The 13,979-nt window shown below is 46.6% G+C and overlaps 1 protein-coding gene across 5 annotated transcripts in view; it reads left to right on the top strand.

The window, feature by feature from the left end:
* The window catches only part of STAG1 (STAG1 cohesin complex component), a 995,019-nt gene that overhangs the window by 955,520 nt on the left and 25,520 nt on the right, over positions 1 to 13,979 (top strand). The gene's annotated exons all lie outside the window — the stretch shown is intronic.

The following is a 13,979-nucleotide window of genomic DNA, read 5'->3' as shown; positions in this document are numbered from 1 at the left end:
GTAGGTCTGTAGTAGCAGCCCCTGATAATCTTATTGCCATCTGGTTGTGGCATCACTGCTCATCTGCAAAATGAAAACAGCAAAGCTACTTTAATAAGTTATTTCACTTAAATTGTGACTTTAGTATCTTCTGCCAAAGCCAGCAGATATTATGAAAGACGGGTCAAAGAGCAACTTCACAACTGTCTTTTAAATAATAAAAGGGATAACCACACTTAGCGTTTCTTCTTAGCTGTTTATCCCTGAAAATGGCCAGTAATTAGCTGATATTTATAGCAGTGCTATTCAAATTCATGACAAGAAAGCAGCACTCTCCCGATTTTAACACACATTCTGAATTAAAGCGCTTTACAGAAATTACCTAAAAAGCTCGTGAAATATATTTGACAACCAGTTTTATTCTGCATATTGGCTGGTTTATTTTCTCACAACTGTTCTCTCATTTATTACACGTACCTGCTACAATGCTAACTTTTTCATGAGGAGCAAGACAGCAAGGATTTAAAATGTTTAATATTGGGAATGTAAGGATATACAATGTTTGCCTGGGGGAATAAAATACCTAGTGTATTTGTAAGGTTACTGCAGTTCACTTCGTAGTTTATGAAGGAGCTGTATCTTCAGCCTCGTTTCTTTGTAGGGTCAAGGAACCTCCAAGTTATTTGCAGTATCCTTAAGATGTACAGTAACGCGTACTTTAGCTCGTATATACATCAATAACAAGAATGTTTTTCTTCAAATTACATCTTAAGTGATTATCGACAGTTATCGGGCATTTTCAATATTTGATGTTAAGGTTAAAGCGAACTGTGTTGATTGGAACACTTGCACCTCCGTAATTCCCTTAGATTAGAGCTAAATACTGCTACAGTAACATGCCCTTGGTGGCAGTGAGATATTTTGGAGAAATCTTGGTAACTCTTGCTTCTCCACGTGTTGGTGCTCCCTTCCACGTAGAAAATGCACTTTTCAACCTGCCAGCATTTAACAGCTCAAGTAGGAAATATCTCATAAATATCGCTGACCAGTAATATAGGGCGTTATCATGCATTTGGTTTATGCCCTACCCCCTTCTCATGGTGGAGTGTTCTGGGGTTATTTTAGTTATCTTTAATATAGGGATGTTCTTTGCCATGTTTATTGGACATTACATTCCTGATAGAGTATTCTGTGCTCCATATTCTTAGGGTCGTGCTCTTGGGTTATAATCCCAGCACTTTATTCTAGTGACTTTATGCACAAATCGTATTAGATTGTTTGTCCCAGGTAAGTTATCCTGAGTACTGTTATACTCTGGAAGATTTTCTTATGCAGCAATGGGAACTTTGTTTTGTAACATTGTTGCTGTAGCCACGTTTGTTTAGATCCTACATATTATGAAATGGTAGAGGGAAATATCTCAAATCTCAGAATGAGTGCCTTACGATACTATCATCGGGCTGACAAATCATCACTCCAGCCACTTCTATAGTGCTCTGTCCTAACTTCCAGCATAATTCCTGGGTTGCAAGGTAGGCCCCCACAGCATTTGCTCTGAAAGGACCCCCTTTCAACCTAAAGCCCATGAATATCTGTACCTTATGGGAGTCTCAAGGGGCCCTTGCGTTATTCTGGGGGGGAGCGCTGTATCATCTTACGTTCTGCAACTGTGTAATTACCTTATATTGGTAAACCACAGACGTGTGTTTCACTATTATGTTTCTCAACTAACGTTCCACCAAAGCTGGAAAAGGTTCATAACTCTTCTTACTGCAGTAACGGTGGTCCCTTGTCCTGTATGGCTTTAAAGCAAATAGGAAGAAATGGTCCTTGTGCTCATCAATTTGGCAATTTAGAAAATTTGTTTCATCACTGTTTGGAGGTAAAAGTGCTAGTTGAGTCTTGCAGAGTCCAACACACTAACGTTATTTTATGCAGAGGCAATGCACAAACCAGGGATATGCACACCTTATCTAGGTTAAAATCCTACTCTGGCATCAACAACTGTATTGATAGAAAAAGAAAAGCAAGCAGTGTTCACTATCCAAGAGCAGGATAGATTTTCTTTCTTGCCAAAATAGTAAGTACTCGCCGCTCATCTCTTACGCATATGAAACCCCATAATAAATCTTCTCTTGTTTTATGGACCATGAGTGTGACTGTTTCTTATGGGGTGCCACCACTTTACCCCTTGGCTGCTTTCAGTACACTGCTGCATCTCTACAAGAACAAGCAAAATTTAGATTGTAAATACTAGACCCGTCAATGGATGTTGGTACCCCACTTACAAAAACAAATATAATTTGCCTAGTATACGGTGCTCAACACAGTCCCTTGGTGCTGGACTTAGAAGTTCCAGCCCAACCCAAAAAGTTTCAATTGTTAGCTGAAAATAACAAGTGAAGAGGAAAACCCAAGATTCAATAGAAGTAAGTTGCAAACTCACTCACCATGGCTGTAGACAGCTTTTCCACCACAGCTCTTTCACAATGAGATCCAGGTTTATGACATCAGAAGCTGTTTACAAAGTCCTGTCTTTGAGTTTTCATCTAGTATTCGCAAAGGTATTCATTAGATGACAGTATTTCACTCTACCATTTCTTTTACTTTACTCATCACTTCTTTTGCTTACTGCTTTGCAAAAGTGTATTCTTTATATAAAGGTCTCTTAACAGTATATCAAGGCAAAATGAGCTCTTGATCAGTGAGGATTTGTATCAGATAATTTTCTGACTGAGAAGAAAGAAAGTTGCAATTTCATTTTGTCTTCTTGTTGAAGTAAGGTTGTATGAACTTTGTTAAAAGAAAATGTCTGTCTGCAAGTAATGTAGTTATTGACCATCTCTCAAATGTTAACATTTCGGTTCAATGCAGTTATATTGGAGCCTGCTCGTTTGGAGGCAAAAATGCATTATCTACTTCAAGTTTAGGCATTAGCCATAATGTTAAATTTTGTGTATTAGTTAGTGTATCATTGTCAATTTTATTTCTCCTTTTTAAAAGAACACATTTGTTTTTATTATAATTTCCCTGTGCTAAGCTTATGGCCCCTTTTGAAACCCCGGCTCCAATTTCTCTGGTAATGTTATCTTGTTACTATTTTCTTTTTCATTGGTCTTTGGTAGTTCTGCACAGTAAGTTTTTTCAGCCAAATTTGATAATAGCCTTTCAAAGTATCTTTGCAACTTAGCCTAGATCATAGAATTTATTTCCGCTAGAGACTTCGAACAGCAGAGTCCTTACCTTTTGAATTGCCTCAGTCAACAGACTGGATCCGGAAGCCTTCATAGCTGTTCTCTCCTGCACCATTAGGTGGCGTTGTGCAACTCCTCGTCAGGTCTGTCACACCCTGGATGTAACGCCAGGGGCCACAATATCTGCTCCACCTCGGTATACCGACATCAGATAGAGACTTGTAGCCCAAGTTCCTTAGCTTTCCCATGCTTCAGACTAAATCTGGAAAATCTTGAGCAGTGCCTCTGCACAGCAGTAGGTGGTGCCAAATGTAGGAAGCTGGCTTAGTGTGTAGTGGTCACCTAGGGTATTATCTCCCCATACCAGGTCCAGGTATCGCCTATTAGTGAAGTGTAGGCAGTGTCTAGGAAGCCAGGCCTCTCAAGAGGTAGCTGTGGATGAGCAGCCAAGACTTATGTAGGAGAAATGTAAAGCTTATGCAATACCACTATAGTGGCACAGCTCTCACACATGAAAGAACCACAGTGTTACAAAAATAAAGGTACTCTATTACAGTAACACAAATACTAAAATACTAACAGGCAGTCCCCCAACTGGAGGTAAGTAAAACGCACTATTATATACACATTAGCATTAGTAAAGAGCATAAAAAGCAATAAGCCTTGCCAAAAGTAATATAAAATAGTGAGGGCCCTAGGGGTGGGCCAAACCATATACTAAAAGTGGAACAAGAGTTCTCTTCCAGGGGATCCTCATCAATAGTCGTAAACATTGAATATTCCCGCCCTTGTGCGGGGACCCCGGAGCATATATAAAATATACACATATTATACATGTGTAACAAACAGTCATGCAGGCTATCATGTTAAAAACAGGCTAAAATGCTTTATTTCTATGAAGTTTTTTTTTTTATTTTTTATATTAAATACTACAATAGAGCATAAATATGTACCCAAGCTCCTAAAACTAGGCTTAGGGAAGTAAGCAGTAGCAAACTCTAGAGAAAAAATAGAAAAAACTGCATTGAAAAACAATGAAGCATTCTTAGCCAATAGGCTGCATGCAGGTTAACACAGGAGAACCATAAAAACTTTGGCACCGTGCCTTTAAGACCCTGAGCACCTCCAGTATCCCACCATGCCTCAGGGGTGAAGGAAAGGTGACAGTTGGTTCACAGTTAGGTCAGTTCTTCTTTCCGGCTTCTTCTGAGAGGATCCTGGAGCATTGAGCTCTCAGTTTTTGTCAGAAAAATTCTTTAAAAAAGCGTTTTTTCACTTTTCACTCGACAAATAACACCTTTGTCTGAGCTAGGCAGGATTTTTCTGACAGAAAAATGCCTTCACTTTTTGTCAAATGCCCTGCTTGTGGGAAGAAGGCCCAGTCAGATCCCCACTCTCTGTGCATAGTGTGCCTGCCTCAGAGTCACTGCCCTGACACTTGTAAGTACTGCAAGAACATGTCTAGGAGGACTCTGAAAGACAGAGAGAAGATCCGGCTATATGGACTTCAGGAGAGGCAAAGAACATCGTCCTCCTCACTTCCCAGACAGCCAGAAGGCCATTCTCAGGAGAGAATGGCCCGGTCGACGTCGACAGGTAGGAAAGTACCTGTTTGTTCACCGTCGACGTCGTCGCTACCAACGTCTCACCGGCATAGGTCGACGGCGACACGCCCGACGTCGAAGGGAACGGCGTCGGAGGGACATCAGAGCAGGGGCAGGTCTCCGTCGACGGCAGCCCGCCGATCGACGTCGAGCCATCGCCGGCATGCCTGGTCACCGCCAAAGGCTGTGCGCCCCCGACGTCAGGACACGACGTCGAAATCGCCACGACGGCACGAGAGACATCCGCCGTCGACCTCCCATCGCTCCACGTCGAGGCACACGACGGCGAGCAGGTCGAGGTCCAAGGATCGCCGTTCGACGTCGAGGCACTCGACGTCGAGGCATGAGCAACCGGCTGGGCGCCCTTCGACGTCGAAACAGCCATCGACGTCGACACAGGTTTTACCTGTCCCACAGGGAGCAGAACATCGCCCCACGCCAGACAAGGCGCCATCTCCAGTGGTCTCCATACCGAGCGACTCTTCTCGGTCAAGAGCGGCATCATCTGGGCATGTCTCGCCCATCAACCTATCTCCGAGATGGCTGGAGAGCCTCAACAGACCAGCGGCCTCCCCAGATTCGCAATATTCGCGAATGTATTCACCTACTGCCTCCCTGCCAAGAACGCCATCACCGACAGCCAGGGCAGAACGGGCTCGTTCAGCTCCTCGCCAACCGACCACGAGGCCTAGACGCTCGGCTACAGCGTCTCGCAGCAGGTCTCGCTCTCAACGAAGATCCAGGTCGCGGTCAAGAAGAAGATCACCCTCTTGGTCTTCATCAGGTTCATCTGTCGGGCGTTACTCACCCACCCTAACAGATTCACCACCTGCTAGAGTCTCACCGGTGGATGACATTACCACATTCAACGAGGTGTTGCTAAGAGGAGCGCAGAAACTCAACATAGAGGTTCCAGAACCATCTACCTCCTCATCGGTCATCTTTGAGACTCTACAACAGAGATCAGCGTCAAAAAAGTTGCTGCCTCTAGTGCCTGGCTTGTTGCAGCCAACCATGGACACTTTTCTGGCCCCAGCCTCGCTTAAGTCTGCTCCGGCTAGAATTCTCAAAAAATACGAGGCTCCAGAACAAGACCCTTTATTCCTTAGAAAGGATCCGCCACCGGACTCGGTTATCATAGCTGCCGCCCGAAAGACCCACTCAGTGGCATCTTCATCCACGGTGCCCCCGGATAAAGAGAGCAGGCATCTAGACTCTCTAGGGAGAAAGATATGCGGGACAGCGGCTTCAGCAATGAAGGTCTCCAGTGCGTCTGCGCTCCTGGGCAGGTATGATCGTTCTCTGTGGGACTCCCTCAGTAGATTTACAGAAAAATTGCCCAGAGAAGACAGACAAGATTTCCAGGAGATACAACAAGAAGGATGCCTGGTATCCAACCAGGTTATCAGCGCGGCAGCAGATGGGGCGGATTTGGCTGCTCATGGATACGCACATGGTGTCTGTGCGAGGAGATCTTCCTGGCTGAGGCTCACTGGCTTGAAACAGGAAGCACAACAACGCATCCTGAATCTCCCATTTGCTGGGAACTCTCTATTCGGTGCCCATGCAGACGAAGAGATGGCCCGCATGAAGACCGAGGTGGATACCATGAAGGCGGTGGGCCTCAAAAGAAAGAAAGATTTCAGGCGGAGGTACAGCCGTATGACGGGTGCCCTTTCCAGCAGAAGGTTCAAACCCCTCATTGGTTGCAAAGGTCACAGCAACGACAGGGACGCCCTCTTTTTCAAAGGAGAAACACAAGGGAGCGAGGGTCAAGTAGACCTCAACAGTCCACTCTGAAAGCACCCACCAAGCAATGAAATCTTGCTTCCCTCGACACTGTACACCACTCCGGTGGGGGGAAGTATTACGGCTTATCTTCACGAGTGGCACTCTATCACAAGAGACAAATGGGTGCTCAATATTGTCGAACATGGCTATTCTCTTCTTTTCAAACAGCCTCCACCACGCTTGCCACCAACCAAAGACAATCCATCTCATCTCAGCTTGCTACGCAAGGAGGCTCTCGCCCTCCTAAAAAAGAATGCCATAGAAAAGGTTCCACCTGCACACAGAGGACAGGGGGTCTACTCCTGTTACTTTCTAGTGGCAAAGAAGGGTCGAGAGGGCGTTTTCAGGCCAATTCTGGACCTACGGCTGCTGAACAAATACATAAGGAAGCAGAAGTTCAGAATGCTAGCGCTTCACCAGATTTTCCCTCAACTGCATCAGGGAGACTGGATGTGCTCCATCGACCTACAGGATGCGTACTTTCACATCCCGATAGCTCCCAAACATCGAAAATTCCTGCGCTTCCGAGTAGCGTTACAGCATTACCAGTTCAGAGTTCTACCCTTTGGCCTGAAATCTGCCCCAAGAGTTTTCTCGAAATGTATGGCAGTGGTGGCGGCACATCTCCGAAGACAAAGGATATACATATATCCATACCTAGACGACTGGCTACTAAAGGCTTCTTCTCCGGAGCAGGCGAGAAGCCATCGGGACATTGTACTAGGAGTTTGCGAAGCTCTAGGTCTTCAGGTCAATTACCAGAAGTCAACCTTGATTCCAACGCAGAATCTTCACTACCTAGGAGCTATCATAAACACAGAACTCCAAAAAGTGTATCCTTCGGAGGAACGACTATCCTCAATAGACAGGAAGTGCCAGGACCTGTTGAGAGCCAGCGCACCTACGGCACGTCAGGTGACATCACTGCTGGGCTCCATGGCATCGTGCATTTTTATTGTCCCAAATGCCAGACTCCACATGAGACCCCTCCAAGAGGCATTGGAGACCAACTGGAGCCAAAGAACAGGTCGCTGGGAGGACACGGTGCGGCTACCGGCGGTAGGACTTCAGTCCTTGAGATGGTGGATGCACAGACCTCACCTGTCAGTGGGTGCTCCGTTTCACCAGGTGCTTCCATCCGACACCCTAGTAACGGATGCATCTCTTCAGGGATGGGGGGCTCATTTGGGTCCTTTTCAAGCGCAGGGTCTGTGGTCAGACAAGGAAAAGCAGTACCACATCAATCTGCTAGAACTCAGAGCGGTCCATCTGGCTCTCAAGTCTTTCATACCGCTAATTCAGGGGAAAACTCTCTTGATACAGACGGACAATACAACCACGATGTATTACTTGAACAAACAAGGGGGAACGAGGTCCCTACCCCTATCGCGAGAGTCCCAAGCGATATGGCATTGGCTCCTGGCCAGAGGAATGTCAATTACAGCAGTTCACCTGCCAGGTCAGCAGAACGTGGAAGCAGACTTTCTAAGCAGACACCTGGAGGACGTTCAGAATACATCTTCGCGCAATGGGGTCGGCCTCAACTGGATCTCTTCGCAGACGAAGTAAACAAGAAATGCCCAGACTTCGCATCCAGGTTCTACCGTCCGGGATCTCGAGGGAATGCCCTGTTGATCGACTGGTCAGGAATATTTCTTTACGCTTTTCCGCCGATTCCCCTCATTCCGGCAGTGATCAGCAAACTTTACAGATCCAGGACCAGAATGATTCTTATAGCGCCACAATGGCCAAGACAGTTCTGGTACACGGATCTCCTCAACCTGTCGGAAAAACCTCACAGGAGGCTGCCGTGCAGACCGGATCTTCTGAGCAGAATGGAGGGCAGGATTCTACATCCCAACCTACCCTCTCTGAGCTTAACAGCATGGCTCCTGAATCCCTGCAGTATGGGCACCTAGGGCTCTCGCAGGAGTGCATGAACATCTTGAAAGAGTCCAAAAGGCCTTCCACGCAGCGTTCTTACGCTTTTAAGTGGAAGAGATTCTACATATGGTGCTGTCAGAAAGGTCATAATCCTATACGGGCGCAGGAGGATGTCATACTGTCCTATTTGCTTCATCTAGCGAAGTCCGGTCTGCAGGTATCATCTATTAAGTTACATTTGTCTGCTATTACAGCCTATCGCAAGTCACCTTCTCAGGAATCCTTCTTTACAAAACCTGTAGTCAAGGATTTCTTAGAAGGTTTGAAGAAAGTTTTTCCGCCAATTCGGAGGTCTTCTCCTCCATGGGAACTGAACATAGTCCTGGCAAAACTTATGGGCCCTCCTTTCGAGCCTATACATAAGGCCTCTTTACAACACCTTACGTGGAAGACGGCTTTTCTAGTGGCCATTACTTCAGCGAGGAGGGTCAGTGAAAACCAGGCCTTGTCTTCAAAAGAACCGTACACGGTTTTTCATGACAATAGAGTGGTTCTTCGAACTCACCCATCTTTCCTTCCGAAGGTGGTGTCAGAATTCCATATTAATCAGACCATATCTTTACCGACGTTCTTTCCCAATCCGGAGACTCCGGCAGAGAAAGCATTGCACTCATTAGACTTGAAAAGAGTGCTGAAATTTTATCTGGACAAGACAAAATCGATTAGACACTCTAACCGCTTGTTTGTAAACTATGGTCATTTAAGGACAGGAGAGGCAGCATCTAAGCGAACAATATCAAGATGGATAGTTTCTTGTATTGTTAATACTTACCAGCTAGCTAATAAACAATTACTAGCGCGGCCTAGAGCGCATTCCACAAGGGGTAAAGCGGCTACTGCTGCTCTCCTTAACAATGTTCTGAGATTTGTAAGGCTGCTACATGGAAGTCTGTCCATACGTTTACAAGACATTATTGTTTAGACTCAGATGCAAGAGCGGATGCCCAAGTGGGGCAGGCCTCTCTAAGAAATCTATTTGCGTAAGACATATCTATTCCTGCACTTCTATCGGACAGTCCGCTGGGTTTAGGGATGGGCTTGCTAATCTATTCAATGTTTATGACTATTGATGAGGATCCCCTGGAAGAGAAGGATAAGTTACTTACCTGTAAATCCTAGTTCTCTTCCAGGGGTATCCTCATCAAAGTCATAAACAACCCACCCTCCTCCCCGGACGCTCGTCTCCTAGAAGTGCAGGACAGACTGTGTCTGGAATCAGTTATACAAATTGTCACCGTAAAAAGAACTGACCTAACTGTGAACCAACTGTCACCTTTCCTTCACCCCTGAGGCATGGTGGGATACTTGAGGTGCTCAGGGTCTTAAAGGCACGGTGCCAAAGTTTTTATGGTTCTCCTGTGTTAACCTGCATGCAGCCTATTGGCTAAGAATGCTTCATTGTTTTTCAATGCAGTTTTTTCTATTTTTTCTCTAGAGTTTGCTACTGCTTACTTCCCTAAGCCTAGTTTTAGGAGCTTGGGTACATATTTATGCTCTATTGTAGTATTTAATATAAAAAAAAATTTTTTTTTTTAAAACTTAATAGAAATAAAGCATTTTAGCCTGTTTTTAACATGATAGCCTGCATGACTGTTTGTTACACATGTATAATATATGTATATTTTATATATGCTCCGGGGTCCCCGCACAAGGGCGGGAATATTCAATGTTTATGACTTTGATGAGGATACCCCTGGAAGAGAACTAGGATTTACAGGTAAGTAACTTATCCATACAGTCCCCCACCCAAGGACGTGGAATCATTGGAGAGCTGGAGGAACTAGGAACCCCAAGAGGTGAGTACCAAAGTGACCAGGAGAGCAGAGGTAAGTACCTGGATTTCCCCAACACCAACGGGAGGACTTAGAAAAAGGATTATGCAAGACCCCAACAAGACTGGAAGAATCCAAATGTGAATTCTGGCAGAAGACCTGCAAAGGATGGGGACCAAGTCCAGTTCGTGATGGAGTGTCCGGTCGTGGCAGGAGCCACTACCCTTCCTTCTGTGGATGCAGGAACAGGTTGGCAGAGGACGAAGAAGACCAGCTGCTCAGCAAAGGAGATGAAGAGTTCCTGAAGTGATGCAGATGGTATCCCATGTCATCTGTTGGGCTACAGTTGGTCAGTGGTGCTGTAGAACCACCAACAAGCCTTGGCAGATACAAAAGAAGGAGAAGACTAGTTGCAAGGATAAGGGGACTCAACCCCAGGATGGGAGTCCAGGGTGACCCTTAGCAGTATGGGAGTCACCAGAATAGGAGGCAGCCTCCACAGGCAACCCACTGGCAGCAGTCGCAGAGATGCCCACTCAGCACACCTGGAGAGGAGTCCCACGTCCCTGGTGCAGCAGAGACGAAACTGTGCTTGTCAGGAAGAAGTGGTTGGGGCCGGGGCTGTACCAAGCCTGAAGATCCTTTGGAGTAGGAGCAAACAAGCCTTGGTCCCTGCAAGAGTCGCAATCAACAATGGTACTGTCCTGCAAGGAGTGGCAAGGGCCTGCCGTCTCCCAAGTTGGACAGCTGACAGAGAGGACCAGGGGGACTATTCCAGACCACGACGGGTGATGCAGGATCCACGCAGTTGCAGAGGAGACCAGATCCACACAATCGGTTGTCACTGCAGTTGGTGCCTGCAGATGCAGGGGAGTGACCCCTTCACGACAAGGGAGATAGATTCCTTCTTACTTCTTTGTGCAGCCTGGAGTCTCGTCGATCTCGGAGGATGCACGGCTGGGGAAATGTTGCAGTTGCTGGTAGGAGCCAGTGAAACAATGTTGCAAAGGCGAGTCGTTGCAGATTGTTGGTTCCTGTGGAGTCCAGTTGTGGTTCCTCTAGCCAGAAGATGAAGTAAACATTGCAGAGGAGTCCTACTGGAATCTTGCACGTCAAATCTGAGGACCCTCCCAAGAGGGAGACCCTACATTTTCCAGGAAGGGGGATTGGTCACCCAGCAAGATGACTACCTAACAGGAGGGGGGCTGTGACGTCACATACCACACTTGGCCACTCGGGTGCCCCCGGGGGTCTCTGCGCATCTTAGATTCAATGTGGCAGACTCAAGTGGCCACCTGGAGAGGCTCTGGGCACCTCCCCTGGGATGGTGATAGACAGGGGAGTAGTCACTCCCCTTTCCTTTGTCCCGTTTCATGCCAGAGCAGGGACTGGGGGTCCCTGAACTGGTGCAAACCAGTTTATGCAGGGAGGGCACCAAATGTGCCCTTCAAAGGATACCGCTGGTTGGGGAGGCTACCCCTCCCAAGCCATGTCACACCTATTTCCAAGAGGAGAGGGTGTTGCCTTCCTCTCCTACAGGAACTCCTTTAATCTGCCTTCCCCTGTTTGAGATAGTCAAGCAGCAGGAGAGCAGAAACCCATCTGGAGGGTAGCAGCAGAGCGGGCTGCTTGCAAAACCCTGAAAGACTGGTAGGAGCAATTCTGAGGGGTCCTCTAAGGAGCCCCCAGAGTGCATGAAATCATACAACCAATACTGGCATCAGTATTGGGATATTATTCTGATATGTTTGATACCAAACATGCCCAGGTTTGGAATTACCATTATGTAGATGGATACGGGTAGTGACCTGTGTCCAGTCCACGGTTAAAATGGCTTCCCCGCACTTAAGAAGTCCAGTGCAGGGGAACTGGAGTTCGTAGTGGTACCTCTGCTCATGCAGGGGTGCCCTCACACACATGTACGTCCACCCTGCCGCCTGGGCTAGGAGGCCTGCCATAGGGGTAACTTTCAATGACCTGTAGTGAAAGAATACATGTACCTTTTCTTTCATGTAGGCTGCAATGGCAGGCCTGCTGACCCATTTTGCATGGGCTTCCATGGCTGGCACAATATATGCTGCAGCTCAAGGGGAACCTCTGGTGCCCCAATGCCCTGGGTACCCAAGTACAATATAATAGGGACTTATAAGGGGGCACCAGTATGCCATTTGTGGGGTGTGCAAAGTCCTAAGCAACCAAATTTAGAGGGAGGGCGCAATCACTTGAGTCCTGGTTAGCAGGATCCCAGTAAAAGCAGTCCAAGCATACAGATAGCGGGCAAAAAGTGTGGGTAACCATGCCAAAAAGAGTGACTTACCTATAAAACTCCCTCCCCACTCAAAAACAAATGGAGGACAATAGGATTTACCTTGGCCAGAGGAGTCTTTATTGTCCAAGTGGAAATATCTTGAGAGTCCATCTCATTGGAGTGGCTACTCCCAGTACTATTTTTCACTATATGGCCATTCCCTGTGGGCAGATGGCCCCCCCTATCAGCTTGGTATTTTCTCCTGTAATGTCTAAACTGCAGGCCCTCTGGTTCTTGCGTTGCAGGTTGTGGACTCAAGTGTATCAGAGCAGGATAGGATTGCTGTTCCTGTGGCTCTGTAGTAGAGAAGAGTTTCTGTCCTAGGGGGTGTAGAGCAGGACAGGGTTGTTGTCCTACAGGCTCCAAGTTAGGGCAGGGTTGCTGTCTTATTGGTTATAGAGCAGGACCTGGTTGCTGTCCTAAATGCTCTGGAGGAGGACAGGATTGCTGTCCAAAGTTTTCTGGAGTGGAGCAGAGTTGTTGCCTCAAAGTTTCCATAGAAGGACAGGATGGCTGCTCCAAGTTTTCTAAAGTAGAACAGGGTTGCTGTTCTACCCTGGGCACCTACCAGATGGGTTCGTTTACCCCCATAGGAGCTTAACTGTTATAGCGTTAGGTTCCTGTGATGTGTGTTCCATCCAGGGAGTGGGTTCCTCCCTTAGAGGAGTGGCATCCTCAGTGGGAGTTTGGATGTTTGATGGCATGTCTCGCTGTTGATACACATACTTTGCTTATGTCCACCATCTAGTGTTGAGTTTAGAGTGTTACAAGTTGTTTTTCTTCGAATAATGTTTTTGAGTCACAAGATCGAGTGACGCCTTCTCTCAGTGATAGTGCGCATGGGCATCAAGTTCTTTTATAGATTGTTTTCTTTCTGCCGTTGGGTTTGGACGTGTTTCCTCTTGCTCTGTTAGATCTCGGTTCGATATCGTCTGAACTTTCTATAAACATCTGTAAGAATTTCAATCGCGTTTTCTACTCTTTATATTCAATCCGATTTCGATTGCCTGGGTCGATTTCACGCTATTAGGGGCGACCTTGCCCTTCTTGGGCCTACTTCGACAACATTGTAATTGAACAATGTTAGGCTGATGGAACTGACTCAGTTTCGGTTCTGTCTGTGCTCTCACGCCAAATTTCCATACACCGATCAGCTTTTTGTGTGTAATTTGTGCCTGTCTCCAGAACACAGAAGAAACCTGCTATGCTTGTAGATCGTTTCGATCCAAAAAGACTCTTCAGGACACACACATGACATCTTTGGAAAAGAACACGCGCAAGACGAAGTAGGGACAGCGTGTAGCCGTCTCAATTGCATATTCGGATGTCGACAGTCAATCCATCCCACTGGTGCAGTACGTGAGTACATAAACAACATCACACCAAA

The sequence above is a fragment of the Pleurodeles waltl genome, chromosome 11 (assembly GCF_031143425.1).
Source record: "Pleurodeles waltl isolate 20211129_DDA chromosome 11, aPleWal1.hap1.20221129, whole genome shotgun sequence".
Classification (NCBI taxonomy): domain Eukaryota; kingdom Metazoa; phylum Chordata; class Amphibia; order Caudata; family Salamandridae; genus Pleurodeles; species Pleurodeles waltl.
This window is presented reverse-complemented; position numbering and strand designations above follow the sequence as displayed.